The sequence below is a fragment of the Kryptolebias marmoratus genome, linkage group LG24 (genome assembly GCF_001649575.2).
Source record: "Kryptolebias marmoratus isolate JLee-2015 linkage group LG24, ASM164957v2, whole genome shotgun sequence".
Classification (NCBI taxonomy): Eukaryota; Metazoa; Chordata; class Actinopteri; order Cyprinodontiformes; family Rivulidae; genus Kryptolebias; species Kryptolebias marmoratus.
In genome coordinates, this window is record NC_051453.1 from 15,000,978 (window position 1) to 15,017,309 (window position 16,332).

The following is a 16,332-nucleotide window of genomic DNA, read 5'->3' on the forward strand; positions in this document are numbered from 1 at the left end:
AAACACATCACTAACAGGAATAATACATAGTCAGTTTCTAATTTCATCCATAAAAATTTTTGAGGTCTTGGGTGGATTATGAACAGTATAAGATCGTGCAAGATTGTGGGTTTTCCTACTTCCTGATGCCATTCTCAGAAAATTTAAATGTTCAGTAGTGTTTAGTGACTATTGTAACCATGTAGACAGCACAACACAGCTACGTGTCTCCCATAACAAAATTTTTCCCATTATCAATTACATTGTTGAATTGGATGGGCTCAAACTTCGGTCCTTTAGGTGACATTTTGCAACCCGATTGCATGATATTCTGCAAAGAATTTCCACTAACCATCCTCTTTCACCAACTTACATGTCACAACTATTAAAAGCCATCATTGTCATTTTCCAGTTCTTATTTGTGAAACTTCTTCATTTTGTGTTGTCGACCAGTCTGTTGATCACATGTTCTGCCAGGAAGACTACAATGTTCATTTAAAGGAATAGTTTACAGCTTTGTCAAATTTGTGACAACAGCTCACTAGAACCACAATGTAAGACATGTTGAGCAAGAGCAGTGACACACTAATAAAGGTTACTGCTACAGGCAACTCAGATGTGTGCAGCTAATTAAGAACCTAATGAATAAATTCTCCGGTCTCTGTCCAATATCAGCTTAGGTACATTCTCAACCCGCTGGCAAGCATTAAAACATCATTTCTTACTAATTTCTTGTTATTCACTTGAAAGAAAATAAAATCATTTGTCCTTGGGAAAGGTTATTTGTTATACGTCTTATAAAATTACTATAGCATATTTCCCTCAATAATGGCAATTATTAAGGGAATTTAATCATTTAAACAATGGCAATTTGAAATGGATTTACCATCATTAAAACTATATTTGTTCATCTAGTATCTGCACAGTGTAACAACATGGATGGTGAAAATGTGTTTTTGTGTTGCTGTTCTGCATTACTGCATTCATAAAGTATATTAAGACATTAGTTTTCGATGTAAAAAAGAAAAAGATATTATTCAAAATATCTATCAAATGAGCTGCTCTTGTAAAACTAAATAGGATAATGAAATAGGATTATGACAAGACTGAGGCGGCAAAAGGGATTAAAAGTCAACCTGCTGCTGTTACTCCTCGGAGCCACCAAGCCAGGTAGTGTCAGAGCTGTAACAGTGGATTTATTAAATCGTGAGCTGTCATCATGGCTTGAAGAGGCGCGTATCATCAATACATGGTCTGTTCAACCAGCTACTTGATGGATTCAGAATGGGAAACGTAAACAAAACACATTTTATATGTATAGCTACATGTCAGAGCTGCTGAGTTCCACTCCACTCTTCCTTTAGTTATGCCATGCTGGCTTCATTTATGAAAGCGCACATCCTCATATGATGCGACGGGCTTCGTCTGTGATTTATGAGCATCAAGAGGCAGCTTAAAGAAGGACTCATCTTTACAAGCATGTTGCAAAAATGTTTTGTGAAAGAGGCATATGTATATCCCTGCTGCTGACTAATTTTCTCCAACAAAACCTGCGATTCAACCAAAAGGTGAGCCTTCAATAATAGGCAAGGCCATGATCAACACAAACTGTATAGAAACAGGTAATATCTGCTCTCAAAGTGTGCAGAGATAAATTTTTATCACTCACTCGCTCATTATTGCCCACCATCATGAAAGTGGGCAGTAATAATGATGTTCACTTGTCTGTCTGTTAAGCAAAATAGCTCACGAACAACTAGGCAAATTTGACTGAAACTCTCAGAAAGTAATCATTGTATGTACATTTCTAAGTCATTAGGTTTTGGAGTCAACCTAATTTAAGATGATTGCCACAGATAATCAACCGTAGAAAGCAGAAAATGGCTATAACTCAGTGATTATTACAGATATTAAGCTAAAACTTGGTGCGGTGAGAGCTATCATATACTCTGAGCATTAACAAATCACACATGATCACACAGAATCCTTGACCTGTGTCACAGTGTATAAGCACTGACTTAATGGAGACTGTCTGTTGTTTTTCTTTCTGCGTCGACTGTCTTGGACGTGTGCTTCCTTCTGTCCTCCCCTTCAGATTTCAGCTCTGAGTTTGGTGTCATGGGCCAACAGTCAGAGACGGGGCCAGCGGTGAGCCTGGATGACATCAAACACTCACCAGACGCTGAAGCCGGAAGACAGGCAGGAACCGTGAAGCTGTGCTAAACTCTGTCACTGTCTATCATCAAAACAAAACAAAACAAAAAATGTGCCTTAGACTGAGCAGCTCTGCACACATGCGGGTGCTTCGGCAGGTGGGGAGAGGACGTGAGCCAACACGCCGAATGATCTTTTTTCTAAGCATGTTGCTTTTTTCCAACCTTATCTAAAACGTGGGGAAATGGGAGGGGAAAATGAGAATATCAAACTTAATGTCAAGTGGTAACAATATTCTCATTCATCTGCCATTATTTGTCTTGCGTTCACGGTAATTACAAAAAAAAAAAAAAGAAGAAGAAAATACAGTGCATGCCAATTTTCCAAGAGAAAAGGTTATTTTCAGTAGATGAAGACAGACTTTCCACTTGACCTGAGTATAATCAAAGAGCAGAACAATGAAATCAGGTTCTCTCTGAGGTTTCTCCATGCAGCTTTCTGACATTTTGCAGGGCTGTTTTTGGACTTAATGACTGGTGGATGAAAAATAAAAACTGAGGGGGTAACGTACAATTGTTGTTGCGTCCATCTAATCTATGCAGACGTGTTTTTTGTTGCTGGTTTTGGAATAAAGGGATGGGGTTTTGCCAAAACCTGACAAACCTAAATATTGTACTTGAAGAAAAAAGAAGACGAGACTTGAACCTAAAGGTTTTTTTGGTAGGCTGGGCTTGGCCACCCTACTGAGAAAACCTATTTTAGCCGCTTAATCTATTGTTTTCTGTTATTATGCATACCTCATGACCATAGATGAGCATTAGAACATAGATGAACCAGTAAATTGAGAGCTCATTTTTGCTCCACCATGACAAACCTTATTACTGTGGACGAGGCCCCAATCTGTTGATCCATCTCCCGCTCCATCCTGCTATCACTCGTAAATGAGACTCCCAGATAACTAAACTCTTCCACTTAAGAAAGACTCATCTACAAGCCAGTGGGAGACTTCCACCTATTTTCAGTTGAAAACCATGGTCTCAGACTTAGAGGAGCTTAGATATCTAAACTTTGAGTCAGATTTAGCACTTTTCCAAATACTGATGAAGAAGACTAAACTTGAACCTAAACCAATCCACTTGCCCCAGACTGGGGAGGATCAGAGCCATCAGATGTCTGTCAGTCAGTTCAGACCTTCTCAACCAGTCTGGGAAATATTGATCTCCCTGATTGATTCACAGTTTCGGTCCATCTGCCTGATCCAGACTTTAATGCCACCAGAGCACACGGGAGGAAAAGACAAGGCGGGTGGAAAAGCATAGCAAGGCAAAGATAAATGGATACAGAGATACCCAGATAGGTTAGTACATCAGGAGGTGGTCTAGGGGACGGAGAGAGAGTCCAGTCTGGACAGCTGGTGTTGATAGCTAATCTGCTCATTGCGGGTGCTTTTTGTAAAACATGAAACCCAGCAACCTGATAGCATGAATTAATAAATGAACAATTTTGCCTACAACAAGGCCCCCCCTTGTTCCATCTGGGTTTCTTTACACAGACACAATAGACACTTAGAGGGGTCCATGGGGGGCTTTATTCCCTCAAGTACAAACTGCACAGACCACTGCATGACTGAGAACCACTTGATCACATAATGACACCAAGAGCTGGTATCCTGCATGTATCCATCGAAGTAACTCATGGTGTGGGATCTGTGAATAGCATTTTGGAGGCAACTGCCGCTTCTCCTCTTCTTCTTCTTTTTTTGGTTATTTACAGCAGGCCTAATAAGCTGTGTGGGTGGTGAAAGAGGAACCATTAGCTCAATAGTCTCAGCCTTCTCTTGCTTCTTTGCTTTTCAAGCCCAAGCAATGGGAACACCTGCATCGAGAGGCGCGTGGTAGGAGGAGCGGGAGGAATATAGGAAAAAAAAACCCAGAGTGTCAGGGTTTAGAGGTGCAAAGAGGTAATGAAGGAGGTGGGAGTGATGAAAAGAAAGAAAGAGACAGGCAGTTTCTTGCCAAGAGTTGCAAGAAAAAAAAATATTACTCTTGTTCCATAAAAATTAAGGGTACAGCTCCTGGCTGAATTTTAAACCCAATAAAACCACCAACTGTCATTTTCTTAGTATGTAAGGCTATTTAGCAGTTTAAATAAACAAAATGAAAAAAAAAGTCTGTTGATTATTGGCTTTAGCTGATAACAGCTATCATAAAATATTACAATTTATATGCCTTAAACTACTACCATGTTTATATATGGATGCAGAGGGGGTGGGAATGGAATAAATCAATGAAGTTTTCTCAGGGAGTCTCGACTTTGACTGTTAAATTTAGTTTAAGTACCAAAATATATGTTTGGAATAAGAGAAAGCTCACAATATGGCAAAATGTGGTGTGATAAAGTCAGACACTGAGCTTATTTGTACCAGAAATTCTGATGATACATAGGATACTTAAGAAACAACAAGATAACTCTGTAAGCCAAAAGTCATTAACTCTCTGATATCAACATATATCCAAAAGGAAGACACTCATCTTCTTTTGTCCCCTGCAGATTCTCACCATTCTCCTGAAGACCGTTCACAAATAAATCCCTTACCCCCCTTTTACTTGAGTGTTGAAGTGTCTTGCCTTTCAGTTTTTATTACTCTGGGTTTACAAACCATTTTTAGATGACAATGTTAGGTTAATTAGTGAGTCTATATTGGTGTTATTGTGTGTGTGTGTGCGCATGGTTGTTTGTCGCTCCTGTGTTGGCTGCTGGCATAGATAATGTTTCCCCATAATTCTGAATGGAAAAAAGCATGAATGTAATAGTTACTGTTTTCATCTATAAATGATGAAAGAAAATTTTGAAAACATTACTAAAGCCTTGACAATCTCACCTCTGAGATTATTGTTAAATAATCCCTTCTTCATATGTTGGGTGGTTTGTGTAAAGCCTGCACCAGTCTGAAAATGTGAGACTTTTCACTCATGTTGCAGACCATTTTAATGTTAACGTTCATCAAGGCTTCGCTGTGTTTGCATGTTTGCTGCTAGACTGTTGCTAGTCCACATATCGTGTGCCATATGTTAGAGTTCACAGGGTCAGCTTTTTATGCATGCCATCTTGCCACAACTCATATTAGCTGGAAAAGCAGTGTGTGTATTACAACATATTTAGAACTTGCTGTACAAAACAGGTCCTTTTTAAAAAAGTGAGCATAGCTATTGTCAGTTCTGGTAAAGAGTTCACATCACAGAGGTTCACAGATTCCACCATCATCTCTTTGTTGTCCTGTGTGAGACAAAGAGTAGAAGCTGATGTTAACATAAAGCATAGTTTTTATCGCCATCATCTAAAAGGTGAAGGCAGATTGTTTTTGCCCATATCTGTGTGTCTCTTACCAAAGTATCTCATGAACCACAGGATGAGTTTCAATGAAACTTGCAAAACGTGATTATTGGATACACATGTACAACTGATTAACATTTAGAGTCAACCTGATCACAAAAATAAAACACGAAAATATCTGTAAGTCAGTCAATTTTACAGATGTTGAGCTAAAATTTGACATAGTAGTAGCCGAGAGTAACTCACAAAACAGACCCAGAATAGGTAATAGCTTGTGATATTGAATGACACAGCAGATAAGATTACACCTTTGGCATTTTGGAACATAAAAATACCTAAAACTCTGGTATGGAAGGCAGTTGGTAAAATGTAGTCCTTCAAGGAATGCCCGGTCTTTAATTGCTTTTTATTTTACACTTTATTTTGAAAAAATATCTGATAAACTTGTTATTCGTTTTTCTACAAATAATTATAATTTTTTTGCAAGTGATAGCTCAGACCCATGCAGTTCAAGCTTTTGCCTTGTTTAGTCTAATACATAAAGTTAGATTTTAGCAACAGTTTGCTGTGAAATATTGCATTTTCTGTCAGAATAATGGAAAGGAATGTATATTCAAGAGGGCCTTTTGAAATGAAATCAGAAAAGCAAGACTTACTAGATGTTCGTGTTCCTTTAAATGTGTATCATTTGCTTGCTTGCACTTGCTGAAGAGAACACTTATCCCATATACGTGTTTTGCAACTGACAGCTGCAATTGATAAAATTGATGACAAAAGGTGAAAGGAATGAAACCAAGGCATTGTGGGTGTTGAGTGAGCCTGTCAGACAGCTGATGTATGGCAGGACAGATGCACAGGGGTGGAAGGGAGGCGGGATGAGGGGGGGAGCTGAGGTAAGCTGGCAGGCAGGGCACGGAGGATAAAGAACATAAAGAGGCAGAAGAGGAGCAGGCATGCAAGCTATGTGATGATTATCAGAAAACACAGGGGCCGTCTGTTCTCTCCCCAGCCCAGGCTGGGAGGCACAGGGCTGGGTCCCCAAGCAGGTGTGCTGGGTGGGGAAAACACAAAACAGAAGGGCGGGGGTGGGAGTGGAGAGGCAGACAGGCAAACGGAGACCAAAGCAGGAATGAAAAGGAGGAGAAAATACTGTAAGACAGCAGCAATTATTGATAAAAGGTTGAAAGACCAAAATATGCTGCTGAGATGAGAGCAGGGGTCACAGTAGGTGAAGGAGAACGGCACGCACGTCTTACTGGAAGCTATGTTTGTCATTAGAACCCCCGCATGGCTCAATAAAGAGCTCAGACACTGGAAGACTGGATGCCTTCCAGCATCTGTCTGTATGTTTAGATGTCAATATAGAAACGACTGTGTATCAGAGGAATCAGAGGGATCAATGGAGAGGAGAGATGAGCGTAAGTGGATCACCGTGCCCCACAGCTGACCCTTTATCACTGTGACACGTAAAGCATGTATTTTGCCCCCTGCAAACACACGCATACTCACACACACACACACACAGTCAAGTACAAATGCACTCACACATTGTTTTATAACATCTTGTTTTTTGCACAGATGTTTGAAGGAGGAAACATTCATTGTAATTCTTCTTCAAACGATGGGCTCGTTTTGCATGAAACCAGTTTTTTCTAAAATGAAAAGATGGATGAAACTCTGCATTTGTGGTTTCATGAAGGTTAAATATATTCATGTGACAGCTCATCCGTGTACTGAGTCAAGCATATTCCTTTCTTGTTTTCGTCTTTCTGAGTACTGTATGTTCAGAGGCTTTCAAAGGACAAATAATTGGCTTGTGACTCTACACTGCAACATAATTAAGTATAGATAAATCAGCAGAGACTAGCATAGGCCTTGTCTGTGCAAACACACACACACACACACACACACGCACATGCACACACAAAGAGTCAGTGTTGCCTTGTCAGCTGCTGCCGCTTCTGGTAAAGCACACTGGCTGTGGGAGTGCAGGGACATTTCTCGCTAAGGGAAGTGGTGGGTTTTGCAGTCTCGTTTTAGCCTTCGTGTTGAGAAATGGCCGAGTGCTGGTTTCATTTCGACTGGAGAGAATAGCAATTACGCTCTGCGGGTCACGTGACTGAGATGCATGGCTTTTTACCGCACCGTCGAGGCCCTCCAAGGCTGATATGCCAAGAATGAAAAATATACAGGCAACCCCTCCCCCCTCGTCCCAACCCATCACTTCCTCCGCCATGTGGACTTTCCCCCTTTACACACACACTCAAAGAAAAAGATAGTTGGTATCTTCTGAATGGCCTCGAGCCCCATCCCATCCTTGCATTAGTTAGTCCCACAGAATAAAGAATATCTTGCTCTGGAATGAATGGATTCACCGATCATGCTCCAAATGTTCTTGGGCTAACCCATAAAGCTCATATTGTTCTCTGTTGAATTTGTTTTCACTGAAATATAGATCAATATCCAGAGACAATGGATGACCAGCAGCATCAGATAAAAACAAAACCAAAAAAAAAAAACCCACTCATTTAATTGGTGAAGACTTGCCATTAATCTACACTGTGTGTGTGTGTGCGTGCCCTATTGTCTGTGCATCCTTTCACTTTGTTTTAAAGTGCTACATTTTTCCCCCCTCTTCCTCTCCCAGCGACAGGCAGCGCATCTTTTTCCAGCCAAGGAGGACGTTGATAAATGGCTGCAAGTGGAGCTGGAGAGGCACAATTAAGATCCCATCAGGATAAGAGGTAAAGGTAAATTATTTACATTAACAAGACCATTTAGATCGCCACAGATTCCTCCACTATCGGAGAAGAAAAAAACAAAAAAACAACATACCTCTACCTTTGAAAACTGGAAGAGCTGAGTTCTGTAAATTGTTTGTGCTGTTAATTAATGAGCTGGGCAAAGATTTGTGTGCGTGTGTGTGTTCTTGTTATTGTGCTATAGGTGTGTTAAGGTGCGGGGGGTGAGAGTGTGTGAGTAAAGAGGAATGGTGTGGTGGGTGGTAGAGGAAGGGGCTTGCCGATTAAAACAGCATGTGAGGCACAGCCCTTTTTTTCCTAACAGACTTTCCACTTTGACCCATGTTGTGTCTTCGAGGACACAAAGTTTCCTCTGTGGAGATGCAGAGCTCAAGTGCTCAGTCACTGCAGTCAAACAAATCAAAGCAAACAATCAGTTCATGTGCTGCTTACGAAACAGTTTGTGTTTATTCTTGTTTAAATTAATAAAAGTATAAATCTAACGAATTAAAACTCAATTATTTACCTTGAATACAGCAGCAAGGTTTTAGGTTCTTGTTTCTCAGCTTATCCATTCATTCATCCGCTCTCTGTCACTAATCCATAGTCTGGTCGCAAAGACATTAGGTCCAGGAGGGAAACCCAGACATCTGTCTCCCCAGAGACACGCTTTAGTGCTTCCTTGGGGATCCCAAGACGTTCCCAGGCCAGACAGGATACATAATTCCTCCAGCAAGTTCAGGGTCTGCTCCATAATCTCTTCCGGGTTGGAAGTGTTCAGAAAACTATCAGAGAGAGGTGCCTCGAATGCATCCTAATCAGAAGTCTGAACCACCTCAGCTGACTCCTTTTGATGCAGGGGAGCAGTGGCTCTTCTCTGAGCTCCCTCCAGTTGACAAAGCTCCTCACATTAGCCCAAAGACTGAACCTAACCACCATAGGGGGAAGCCCATTACAGTATCCAGAATCCCATTCCACCTTTGTCCTGTTGAGCAACATGACCTCAGACTGAGCCAGATGTCATCCCTGTTGTTTCACACTCAGCTGCGAACTGCCCCAGCTCACACTGAAGGTCAGGGTCGGAAGACGCCAACAGAGAGGAGACCCTGAGGTTCCCAAACCCAACGTTCTTTTCTCCACAAGGACAGGAGGGTTACGCAGCCCAGAACAGATTACACTTGGAAAAAAAAAGTGTTTTTTGAGTTTGTGCCAAAGTTATTTGAAAGAATACCTGAAGCATATTTTCCACTCAGAAAAACACTTTTTTTTAAATAAAAAACAAATACACAAAATCCAACAGAATCTAATTCTTTGGTGGACTCAGCCATACAAATGGCACATTATCTGCTGATGTTGCTATTAGGTTTCTGATTACTGTTCTCAACCTGAAGAACAATACCTCGCCAAAGCTGTCACTGAGGAATTTTGCGCTGTTTTGTCTGGTTGTGCAAATTCTCATTTTTGCAACTTGTTTCATGCTGTGCAAGTAGTGTGTTTGAAAACAGGAAGAGCAGCAGGACAGAGTCAGTGTGCAAGTTTGTTTCTACCAGGGGACCCACTAAGGACCAGTGGGGGCAATGACCACTCCTATAAATTTGCTGCCCCCCCCAGCATAGCCTCAGGAGGTTATTGTATTTTGGTATAAATATAAATTTGACAGAGAAGAGGAAAAACTTCCATAAAGTTGAGTAGTTACTGCAGTTCTCAAATATCAACTATTGAGCAGCCAAAGAAAAACAGCACCATATGCATATTCAAATGAATTATTTTGGCATTACACAATGCCATTCTTGTTAGACCTATCTGCTGCCATTTTTGCTGTGTAGCAGTAATATATTTTTAGTGGTGACACCTATTGTTTAGGAGGAGAACTGCAGTGAGTATAAATGACTATATTCTGCTATATTGATGCTCCGACTCGTTTGTGCCTGGATCAATGCTGGAGGATATTTTATGCTTCCAGCACACCACCACATACACCACATACTCCCCAACAGCCAACCAAGACAAATTCTGGTCTAACTTTAGGATTCATGCAACAATTTAGCTGCTTGTAAGCTGAGCAAGCTCTTGTTTTCGTAACAACTACTGGATGCAACAACTGGAAGCTCAAAATCAACAGCCTTGAGTCAATGACAGTGTTAGGAAAAAAGACAGCATTAGTTTTCCGACTTTGGCACCCACAAAAAAACAGCAGAGCTATCCACATCTGAAGTGAAGAAAGTTATATGGAAGGAATTAGAAACATAAACACATGCGAAAAAATAAAAAGCCACAGCGGAAATCTGTCTATGCCAGTATGAAACATTGATTTTGGACTCTCGTTGTCTGACGTGATTCCAAAACAAAGTTTTCCCTCATGTGAAATTGAGACAACATTTCTTAATTGACAAACCGTGCTGCAGTTTGGAACGGTTTCATACACACGTGCATGCACTTCCTCGGGTTTCCAGCGCTGAGGCGGCTAAGTCTGTTTGCATCGCTGAACACGTCAACGCTGTATTGGCAACTTTTGGGCCTGCATCTCTTGAAGCTAAAAGAAAAGGCAAAGCGACGTGCAAACCACTCACCTAAAGTTCAGTTTTTAAAACATCTGCGACAATCATCTGTAAATCATCTCAGGGATTATGCTCAGTCACTCTCTACAAACTGTTTGCTGTCTCCTGGGGAAAGAGTCGGCTGAGTGTTTTTCCAAGTTGCAGCAACCAAATGTCTTAATAATTAACCTACGTGTTCTCCATTACTCTGGTGGAAAATAAACACAGCTTTTGTGCTGGGGAATAGTTTTGCAGGAGAAAGGTTTCCATTTCATCAGAGCAGTCCAATTAATTCAGACAATGTAAGGAAAGCCATACTCTGGTTAACTTGGTCGGGTTCACCTACCTATTGAGCATTTTTAACAATGAGATTCTTCATAAAAATTACACTTTGAACTAGTCGTTATCGCCCACCGCAGAAAGATCCTGATCTGAAAATTGTTGTGGTAAAAGCAGAAACAAATCTCCAACACATGTTTTGAGTGATACACAAATCTTTATTTAAATTTTTGCTATTAACTATTTGCAGTAAATTCTCCCTGTCTGTTAGCAAAACGTCTCAAGAATCATTGCACAGATTTAAATGTAACTTTCCAGAAATAATCACTGGGTGAGCCTCTACAACTGATAAGCTTTTGGAGCCAACACAATTCAAGATGGCCATCACAGCCAACTCACCTTAGGAAACACAAAAATGGCTATAATTCAATCAACTTTACAGATATTGCTGTACAATTTGGTGCAGTTGTAGTTGAGAGTCATTCACAACACATACTCCAAGTGCTAATCATTGTGCAATATTTTTGCTTAAAACATAAGCACTAACTGTTGGAGTCAAACCTGAATGTCTGTTAGCAAAATATCTCATGAATCACTTGATGGATTTGAATGGAACTCTCAGATATTAATCACTGAATGTACATCTATAATTGATTACCTTTTTGTGTTAATCCGATTCAAAGTGTTTGCCACAATTGTCCAATGTTAGCCAATGCAAAAATGGCTGTAACTCAGTCATTTTTACAGATATTGAGATAAATTTTGCTGTGGTAGTAGCTGGGAGTGGTTCACAGTGCATACTTTGATTGTGACATATTGTGTCACACACAATGTTATTTTTAAGGAACAACCAAAACCTCTACAACTCAACATAAGATGAACTTAGTCTAAAACTGAATGAATACATGAAAGCCAGAGGGTGATGTAAATTTCTTTCAAAGAACCCCAGGCCTGTAATTTTCAAGTCTTTTAGCAAATGTTAACAGCTCTATCCAGGTGAAAGATTTTGCTCAACCAGTTTGAACTGGTGTTATGCAGAATTTTAACAATAAATACTTCAGTTTTTATACTCAAGTGAAGGTAAAACTACTCCTAACAAGCAGAGAGGTTCCTGACTTGTTGGGATCAGTCAAACAACCTGCCTCGGAGTGTAAGTCCTGTATTAGTGCACCTCTAACTACATGTTTGCATATTTGCACAGCTGTGTGTGTTCAAACCCATCAGTGCATGTGTGTGCCCACGCATGAAAGTTTATGTGTGTATGTGTGCATGAGTGCGAGCGAGCCAGGAAGAGAGTGGGTGGGATACGTTTTCGACAAAGTTCCCCATTTTTCAGAAATAATCACTTGTTCCCGTTACAGATTTGCTGCGACTCCGGGGCTGCTGCGAAGGGAAACCCAGAAAATAAAAGCTCCCTCTGGTTCGCCGCCGTCTTCTGCCTGTCTCTTTGTTCCTCCATCTCCTGGTGCATCCCACCCCTGTCCTTGCAGCTCCTAACGAGGGGGTGTGGTTGTCACTGGAGGCGTTAGAGCTGAATTACCGTATTAATTAGCTCATCTTTTGACCGACAGACACAGGGCTGAAATGTCACCACACTCACATTGGCCATAGGAAACACAATTAGTGGCAGTCATTATTGTTTTAGTGACGCACTGTGTTTGTCACTCCATTTCCTGCGTCCTTCATTCCTCCCACTCTTCTGCTTCGTCTCCGGGTCTCCCACTCCTGTCTTTCTTGCCTGCCCCATTTTTACTTGTTGAACCGCAAATCTGCAGTAGAAAATATTCAGTTCCAATAATTATGCCCTGTGAATGTTTGTGGCCAATGTGAACCTGCTGTTAGCAGCAGGAGTCGTTTACACCTTATAGCACAGGGAGAGCAGCAAGGTTTTAACTCCATGTAGTATTGATGGCACACTGGGACAAGCAACCATTTTATTTTTAAGTAGAGAGACGATGTCATTTCTTTTCAACCAGTTACCATCTCCAGAAACACACACAAACATTTGTGTTTGTTGAACAGCCGAAACCATCAGTTCCGTTCCAGTTCTCATCACATCGCAGATTATTTTCTGATGGCCATTCTTTCTCAAGCTTCCATTTGGTTTTTGGCAGCTATTTGTTTACAGTGAGCGCATACCCACGTTTCAGATCAAATCAAATTTGTTTGTACAGCACATTTTAAAAAGCAACTGCCAATGGACAAAGTGCTGCACACATAACAATAAGTAGATAATACCAAATGCAAGAGGCCATAAAAACAAACAAAAACAAAAACAATTAAATCATGAAAAAATGTCAAATCATGCTGTATTAAAAGCCAGCGATTTCAAAAATACATAACAATATATCTAGAATACTACAGGAGTAAACTCTTTTCCAAACTGCAGGATAACCTTTTTACCTCTGCTAGGAAGGTTATGTTTTTGCTAGTTTAGTTGGTTTGTTTGTCCATTTGTCTGTCTGTTAGCAAGATCACCTAAAATCTAATGAACGGATTTAGATGAAATTATCAGGAAATGCTGGGGTTGTCACAAAAAGCGAGATTTACATTTTTTGGGTGGACCGGAACCAATCACGATTCGGATCCTGAAGTCTTTTAATGACCCTATGGCCTGGGTGGAGGTCTGCATTTTCCATGTGCTTCTAGTTTGTGTTTAATTTTATACTTTGAAACGAGTTCCTTTAACTTGGCTGTTCCCCCTAATTAGCTGTGTTGTTGTATTTTTATTTCGCAAAACTCTGCAAACTACAAAACTACATGTCTGTGTACATGCTCACTGTTTGAACTTGCAAAAATCCCCTTAAATTTTTTCGGTATCAATAATTACTTTGTCTGTTTAAACTTTCCATACGTTATAGATCTTTTGACAAAAATTATAGCTAAAGTTTTAGACTAACGTGCCTTGATCTGTAGTGGGTTTGACTGCATATTCACCTTACCAAGATACGGTAATGCTACAGTAAGCTATTCACAGCAACTGTAAAGAAAATAAAAAACGTGTACAGAAGAAAAGCATATTTAAAACTCGGATTATTTTGTGGTTATTTGCTGTAGTGTTAGGCTACTCAGCGAGGTGGCTGTAGCAGTCACCTTCAAAACAAGCAGCTCCTCGGTTTGACTCCTCTCTGTGTACGTTTTCTTAGGCTATTCCCGTTAATTGCCGATTTTAGATTGACTTTGGACGTGAGCGTGTGCTGCTTCTGTGCCCTGCCTCTCCCCCAACACCAACCCCCTCCTGCCACCCTGAACAGGAGCAAGCAGGTACAGAAAATGACTGAGTAACTCTGTGATCTGTATGACAGTACAAACATGAGGTTGCCGCAGCTGTAACATAACTAAGAGTAAGAAGAAAAACACATTCAAGGGAGCCAAATTACTAATATTATGTAAATGCCATTATTATTTCCTAAATGTATTCTGTATTCATGAAGAAATATATGCTACCCAGCTATGAGTTAGATAACTTTAGTATGACCCAAAAATATCTAATTAAAAATCTCAGTCTTTTATTTTGATGCTATTAGCATATTGTTTTTTTTTATTTGAATGTAATCTGTATTGTTTGCAAAATGTAATTTAAATTCAACAGAATTAACAGCACTTTTAAAAAGCACTTTAATCAAGTTGAATATGTATGCAATATTTTCTATCAAACATACTTTAATTAAAGGCTAAAGGTTTTACCTTTGAAAAGAAGGATGCATCAAGTGAATCCACAGCAGTGGCTTCCTTTACCTGGCAGGTGAATTTATTTACTGCCAAGTAAACCATGTTTATTGTTTGCGTAGTTTGGAGAAAAATCCCTGGGTTCAGACTTTAAATGCATGGTGCAGTTGGGCTTAGGGCAGTAGCAAACCTGACAAGTGCAGACCTTATTTTTTAAAAGTGTCAAAAAAGTTAAAAAATAGTTGTTTTTTTTGTCCGCTGTTAGATATATACCTGAGATACATAAGTTAGACGTGAGAGAAATTTGTAACTGAAACATAATCAGAGACATCAGCACGTGGAAGCCGTTTGTTTCTTTTGAAATCAAAGTCTCCATTGCACCTCGGTACACTCATTGCGTGCATTCCTCCCCTGAATCACTACTGAACTGATGAACCAGAGGAGACTGCAGGGCTCAAATATCCTCCTGTACTGAACAAATCTGACCCTGGATGCTTTTGGGTTCTCTTATGCTCTAGGAATGCTCTCATCATTCTCAGATCAAGTATTCTGCCCACATATCCCGGCCTCTTCACATGTCTGGCAGCTGAAGGTAACCTCACCGCCTGCAGGGCCGAATGCACGTGTAACACACATGCATGCCGACGATTGCTTTGGCCTTTCTCTTTGTGCTGGGTAGGAGCTGTTGTAAACTCGGAACGGGAAGTAGTTTGTCTCATGTCCCAATCTAATCTCACAAAGCCAGACTTTTGAGTCATTAAGCTAATGGATGTGCGGAGTCTTTTTAAACTGGAGGGTACAAATACAAAACAGAAAGGGTGGAGGCACAACACAAGTATACATCATCAGAAAATTTGAACAAGAAACAAGTCCAGATGTTACTCCCATCCCAGCAGGGCTAGTGAAGTAATGTGAAGTATGAATGCAGACCTATGCAACTTTATCGTCTCCCCTTTGTAACTAAAACCAGTGATTTGTCTAACTGAAGGTAAATTAGCCAGAACAAACTAACTTACTGCTTTTTTTCTTTGGTGCCAGAACTGTCTTGGTACAACAATCCTGCATGCAAATCAGTATGCAACTTCCGAAATGGATGGCATTTATCTATCCTATTAGCTGTGGTGGATTAAAAATGCTAATAAACACGACTTTCGGAGAACAATAGTTTATTTTAGACTGCTGCGCAGGACTTTGTTATTCACAGTGGGAACAGGAACGTGTGTGAGCTGCCAGCCATTGTGAAGAAAAGTGAAATGAATCTTTTACATCTCGTTATATCAGTTGTGTGTAGCGGCAGTCAGTTTCAGAGCTTATGTGAAACACCTTGTCAAAATATGTGTGTGTGTTGGAAACTCCTTTTGGGTCTGTGCAGAGTTTTATTTAACCAAGTTAAGCAGACTAATTAAAAATAAATGTGTTGACATGAACACAGTGTTTTTAATCACTGCTGTTGGAGTCGGCAAATACCTACAATGATACCTGCAAGTCAGAAAGAAGCTAATTGTCCAGAAGTAACATATTTTATCATTTAAAGCAACGCTTTTAATCTTAACAACGTATAATTTAATCTAACAAGGTGGGTGATAATGTTTTTGCTCATGTTTGGGTGTGAATCTGTCTGCTGTGTTAGCAAAAATATC